This window comes from Brassica oleracea, chromosome C8 (genome assembly GCF_000695525.1).
Source record: "Brassica oleracea var. oleracea cultivar TO1000 chromosome C8, BOL, whole genome shotgun sequence".
NCBI classification, from domain to species: Eukaryota; Viridiplantae; Streptophyta; class Magnoliopsida; order Brassicales; family Brassicaceae; genus Brassica; species Brassica oleracea.
The window spans coordinates 17,105,732-17,111,342 of record NC_027755.1 but is presented as its reverse complement, the minus strand read 5'-3'; positions in this window follow the sequence as shown (position 1 = coordinate 17,111,342).

Sequence of the window (5,611 nt, the reverse complement as noted above, 5' to 3'; positions counted from 1 at the left end):
AATGGTTTCAAAATTGAAACCATGGGCATAGGGAACAAAGAATTTCTTTACATCGCCCAAAGAGATAAAAAAATATAGTTGCGGGTATAGCCATTCCCATGAAAGGCTACGGCCAGACTAAAGAGATCTAATGATTTATACTCACCCATAGAAGCGGATTGAGTTTAAAAGACATAAGAATGGTTTCCATATTGAAACAATGGGCACAGAAAATCTTTGATTTCCTTTTAGAATTCACTCAAGATCATAAAAAAAAATGGCTAAGACTATACTTGCATTCTCTACTGGTCTATACTATGCAAAGATCAGTATGATAGAGGCGTATGCCTGCGAACTTTTCACTCTATGGCATAGCCGGATTAGCCATCCTGGTTCAAACATGATGCAAAATGGGCACACATTGAAAGAAAGAAAGAGTTATCCCATAGAATCTCACAAGGGAAACTCATTAGGCCATAATTATAGTATGTCCATGAGGGGGCAGTGTGGACAAATCCGTGGCACATGTCCATACTCTAAACGGCTTGGCCGAATCCTTTTATAAACCGCATAGGCCATTACTTATAAGGTCAAAACTCCAAATCTAAAGCTTGGGGACATACGAATTTTACATGCATCTAAGTTAAAAGCATCATGCCATTTAGTGATCATAGATATTCCCCATATCGATTAGATAACGGATCAAGAGCCAGACATATTCCATCATTAAAGACATTTAGATGTGCCAATTGCTCCACCACAGAAAACTAATATGAGACCTCAAAAAGAGGATGTGGATATATGTTGGATATGAATCTCCCATGATAATGAAGTACCTTGAGCCAAATATGAGTGATCTATTTAGTGGCCAAGAACACGGATTGCAAGTTTAATAAATCCGACTATCCAACATTAGGGGGAGAAAATAATAAGCTGGTAAAAGAAACAGAATGACATTAACCATCATTGTCTTGGCAAGATCCTCGGACTAAAGAATGTGAAATAGACGTCCAAAGATTATACATTTACAAAGCTAGCTAATCAAATGCCAGACACATTTGCTGACCCGGAAAAATGACTAAGTCATATATAAACCAGCTTGTAAAGCACCAACGAAAATGATGTCCAAGAGAGACACAGTCAAGTTGCTACAGAGTCTATACAAGATAGACTAATAAGTTCCAAAAAAATTAGAATCCTCGGAAACAAAAGAAAAGTGCAGATAATGATAAACAGATCCAAATCCGAGGTTACTAAGGAAACCATCCCAGACATAGAGATAAGGCCGGCCGGCTAAACATCTAAGGTACCAAACAATGTAGCTTTGTAGCTTGGGACGCCAAGCTGCAAGGTAATAAAGGTCCTTGATAATAATAAAATCTCAATCGATTATATCATGTCTGGAACATTATGGAACACATAAAGATTGTCGACATAAGATGATTTAGTAGCACTTGAAATTATGAATATAAACGAGGATCATGAACCCACGTCCATACATGAGTGCACTCAACAAATCAGATAAAAGGAAAAAGGGACGTAGAATTAATTAAGAAAAGAGAGGTTTTGGTCCCACATTTCGGACACCTCTAGATGTAAAACCAGTTGGACAAATGAGTCTTTGTAAAAAAAATGAAACATGACGAGATAGCAAGATATAAGGCATGGCCATATGCACAAGGATTCACACAAAGACCAGGAATCAATTATGAGGAGATATACTCCCCTGTGGTGGATATAACAAACATTTAGATTCCTAATAAGTCTAGCCATAAGGAAACATGGCGAGATAGCAAGATATAAGGCACGACCATATGCACAAGGATTCACACAAAGATCAGAAATCAATTATGAGGAGATATACTCCCCTGTGGTGGATATAACAAACATTTAGATTCCTAATAAGTCTAGCCATAAGAAAAGAAAATAGATTTGCGGTTAAAGGATGTAGAAACCGTCTACTTATATTGTCCACTGGATAATGAATATATAAATAAATCCCAGAAGATATTGAGTTGTGAAATACAACAGGTTCTCGAGAACTAAAATATATATGTGTATGTTAATATCCTCTGGAGAGATTTCCCAAACGATTATCTAAAGAAAGAGATTGAAATGAGAATTTGGGACAAACAAGGTTTTGTTTGAGAATAAAATTAAAACATCTTAAAAGATGGAATATTTGTGCATCAAAGGGCTTATAGAAATGTATTCAACCAACTTTTAAACATGGATTAAATGCTCACCCATTGTGTTGTCCCATAAGGTACTTTGGTCCGGACACAAACGTATTGTAAGTCTCAAGAAGGACATGGTCGTGAGGATTTTTTGAATTAGACATGGATCCTTTGATCCCAAGAAGGACAAGGGATATGTCCTTGGTCCGGAAAAGTTCTTAACCCAAGTACCATTGGCGCCTTGATGTAATAGGCAAGCTATACTAGGCTGGACATGTGTTTTTGCCATGAATCTCTTGTATATGTTTAGATCATGTCTGATCATGAGGTTATCTATCAGATCCACATCAAGCTCGATCACAGACAAGATATGTCTTTACACATGGAGGTACGGCCATATCATGGCGTTCCATGAAACAAACCATCGCGGCCACATCATCTAATCATTCGGAAATATTGGCCATACATGAGGCCACCCGCGAGTGTGTTTGGTTGAGGTCGATGACCCAACACGTCCGAGCTGATTGCGGGATGGCCGAGAACAAAGAGCCAACCGTGATGTATGAGGATAATGTTGTGTGCATTGCTCAGCTCAAGGACGGTTACATAAAAGGTGATAGGACGAAGCACATATTGCCTAAGTTCTTCTTCAGTTACGAGCTTCAGAAAGCCGGTGAGGTCCAGGTCGTCCAAGTACGATCCAGTGACAATTCAGCAGACCTATTCACCAAAGCACTTCCTACCTGCACGTTCAGGAAGCTCACGCATCAGATTGGGATGCGTAGGCTGAAGGACCTCCACTGAGGTTCACATCAGGGGGAGTAGTGCGTGTTGTACTCTTTTTTCTTCATCATGGCTTTGTCCCACTGGGTTTTCCTGATAAGGTTTTAATGAGGCAACATTAAGCGTATTACAATCCATGTATGGTTATGGCATCCAAGGGGAAGTGTTATAAATCAATTGGTGGATGTCCATAACCGGTCCGGTCCATAACCAGCCCAACACCTAGAGGGAGTGTCGGCCAACCCTAGAGAGAGAGAGAGAGACGGCCACGTGAAGAGAAGAGGGGAGAGAGACGGTTTAGGAGAAAATGAAACTTTTTTTTCTTTTTCTTTGTATTTGTACACTTTCCATATTATGTATTTCCTTATCTTGTAATCCATATATAAAGAGAACACTTATGATTAATGAAATACACAGAAACTTACGGTTCTAAATACTAAGTTTTACAACACATATCCACTATTCATATTTTTTGGCCATCTTCTATATAACTACTGATTCCAACAGATCTCTCTTTTATATCTTTTTTATTATATTCACTATAGATAGTAGATGATTGATTCATTGAACTTGAGGTCTCTTGGATATTCCGTCTGTTGCCCATTATCCAGAAGGACCAGAACCAACATTCACATTTCCATTCAAACAACATATAATTACACATTGTCCAAGGAATACGGCACACGTGGTATAAAACATATGGAACTTGATAAGATACTTTGTATTGTAACGTTTTGCTGCCAACTAATGATATATTACTTATTTGAGATATTAAGATTCAATGAAAAACAGAAAAAGGGAAGATACAAAGTTTAAAGAGATATTTACGGAATTTAAATGACTGTCTTTGTCAGTGCAATGAATATTTTCCTCTACTCTCTCCCGCCACCCAACTAACACATCTCAGAACGTACACGTCACCCTCTCTCCTTCACAAAGCCAGACTTTTCTTCGTGTATGTGTCGCTCAGCGATACGTTAAATGTAAAATGTCGCACCCATTATTATTCATACTAGATAATTATCCGCGCTATGCAGCGGAAATTTGCTTCAATATTCGACCATAGTATCAGATCATGCTTCTAGTTTCTTCATGTTGCTATTGGTCTTACTCGTATATTTCGCTATGTATATGTAGTTTCTCAGGTTAGTTTCTTCTCTTTTAGCTTCAAAGGTTTTGTGATGTTATAACGGAAGGTTCCACTTCCATCCTATCTAGTCTTCAATGCATTTAGGGTTTGATGTGTTTATGATTGTCTCGGGTTTAGGTGTTCAGATCTAGTTTTAGATTTGGTTTGGATATGGTGCATCTTGGTATGCTTCCCTTCCTCTCAAATATTTCCAACTTTTGTTTAATTGAGGTTTTAAGTATTTTTGAGTTTTCAGGAGTGTCTCTCGGCTCGGTTTTCTAAGTTTTCTTTTGTTTTAAAATACAGCAGTTTTTTCCTATATGCTAATTTAAGGATTAAAATCTTATTGATCAATATTTTTATGAAGTTGGGGTGAATATTGTTGTCTTCGTGTTGACATTTTCTGGATGTTTGAAGTATGCTCAAATGTCCAGAGATGTGTGCCTGATTGGAATTACTTGGGATGGGTTGGTTAGTTCAAGGTTGCAGCATAGTTGCCTTCACTGTCGTCTTTGTTATTCTTCCTTCAAGTGGATGGATTTTTGCCTACATTTTGGTTGGCTTATGTGGATTGGTTTGAAGCTGTCTTGGAATTTCATAGTTTAATTGGTTCATCAATTGGGTTTATTGGATATGTGTCAATCGGCTCTTGTTGCTTATGTTTCATGATATCCTTTAATGGTTTGGCATGTATTTTTATTTTTAATCAGTTAGCTTCCAAATCAATTTTTACCTTTGCTCTCGAGTTGTTGGTGTAAAATTCTATTGTTTTTTTTAACACTGGTTAAATCATCATTTCATCATCATATGATATCTATTATATTACATATGATGTATTGTTTTGGGTTTTGGTTTCCAGTTTGGTGTCTAAAGACCTTAATACTATTATCCTTCTGTTTTTATATAAGTATTTTATATTTCAAAATTTGCTTTAATATACATATCCGTTTTTACATTTTTATATATTAAAAATCAGCTTTATCATTATCTTATTTATTGATCAAATCAGACAAAATAATTAATGTGGAATACTAATTAAAAATAATATAGAGAACTTAATCATTTTATTAATATATGTATTTGACTTATAACCATACTTATGTATTTGATCCTTGTTTTGATTTCGTATTTCATCCTTTTTAGTAAATGCTACACGCTAAAATTTTGCTTAAATCACTTATATATTTTTATACTTTATTATTTAATTATTTTTTAAATTGAGTTTAATGTTAAAGATTTAAGCCCATTCAGTTTCTTTTCCCACTACAAGAAAACATAATCTTAACCAGGACGGTTTTCCACGTGAGTTCGTCGTAAAAGAGGCTTTACGACGAATTAGCGAGGAACCGCGTTTGCTCGTTACTCTTCTGTCGTAACACATATTTCCTCGCTAATTCGTCGTAACTTAGCGAGGAATATATTTCGTCGTAAAGACGAAGTAGATCATTTCGTCGTAAAGACCCCGTCAATATTCCACGTAAGGAGGTCGCTATATTTCCTCGTAAATACCTCGAAACGAGTTCCTCGTAAACTACACGTAAAT